Below are 1,508 nucleotides of genomic sequence, written 5' to 3'. Positions count from 1 at the left end.
TCTACTTTGAAATTCTTTAGGTCATTTAGAAGGGTAACAAACTCACTAATATGAGCTCTAATAGACTCGCATTCAGCCATTCTAAACATGTAGAGACATTATTTTAACACTAACCTATTGGCCAAGGATTTCATCATGTACAAGGTTTCCAATTTCTTCCCTAATGTAAACATTGTTTTCTTCTTCAAACCCTCATGTAACACATTATTTATTAGATATAATTGAATTATGGATAGAAATTTTTATCTAACCTATCTCATTCTAATTGTTTCATGTTTTTAGGCTTTTTCTCTGTAAGGATCCTCTCCAGATCACTCTAAATCAGTATGGCTGACATACGAACTTGCCACAGACTGAAATTTGTGAGGTCGTCGAACTTAACAATACCAAACCTTGATGCTGTCATCTTAAAATGGGTTGAATAAGGAAATCAAACTAGATCTGATACTAGATTGCTGGGAAATAACTCTTGTATACAACAAACAAGTAAATAAAGTAAAATAAAAAAAATCAAACACACACATTTTACGTGGAAAAACTCCTTAAAATAAGGTAAAAAATTACTGGCAAAAGGATATTTCACTATAATAAGAAGAGAGTACAAAAGATGGAGAGAATCAAAAGAAAACCCAGAGCCCCAAAATAAAAACCCTTCAAAGTAAAGAACAAAATCCTTTCAATCTAAATATTTTTGTTATGTAAAACCTAGAGTGACTAAGGTCTATTTATATGCTAAAATTTGTAGCATATAAGACCAAAATAACCCTTGGTTAATCAAAGCTTAACACGTCGCCACATTATGACATGGCATTCATGTTGTCGAGACGGAGGGGACGTCACGCCATTGGGGCAAAAACTCTCCTCTTGTCGTGATGTCAGCTGTTCATCGAAACGAAAAACACCTCATCATTACAAAATCACACACTATTTAGTCGGAAAATGTGAGGCATAACTCTACAATATATATAATTTCATTCAGCCTCAAAGCAGACATGGTTGTAGCCTTATGGATGGAGCTTTCATCCACCAAGAGCAAATAGGCTCAACCCAAAAACTAGATTACCAATTCAAGCTTTGGTTGCCTGTACCAAAGCTAAAAGCTAGAAGCTTTTGGGTTCCAAAATTTGTTCAAAGCTTGTGCTACAGAGTTATAGAGCCAAATGTGTGTTGCTTAGAGAGATTAGATTATATTGGCATGATAGATAACAACTCTTTTTTTTGTGATTCACTTGGTGTTATTGAAGAAAAGAGAGCTAAAATGGAGGGTTTGGTTGAGAAAAAAATGTTTGAAGAGAAAAGTGAAAGCTTTGGTGAAAATGGGGTTCAAATGGGGATCTTTGCTGTGTTGGTTGAAGACAAGGGTTTTACAAGTAGTTCAAGTTCTTATCTCATAAAAAAAATAGTTTTGAACTAATTATAGAGAGGTATCTAGTTTTAGTCAAAAGTTAAAAAAAAATTATCACATGTTAGTTACTAGACCTGATCATGGGTTGGGTCACCCAGCTCGG

Source organism: Gossypium hirsutum, chromosome D13, assembly GCF_007990345.1.
Source record: "Gossypium hirsutum isolate 1008001.06 chromosome D13, Gossypium_hirsutum_v2.1, whole genome shotgun sequence".
Lineage (NCBI taxonomy): Eukaryota > Viridiplantae > Streptophyta > Magnoliopsida > Malvales > Malvaceae > Gossypium > Gossypium hirsutum.
The sequence above is the reverse complement of the archived record's forward strand: the minus strand, read 5'-3'. Positions refer to the sequence as shown.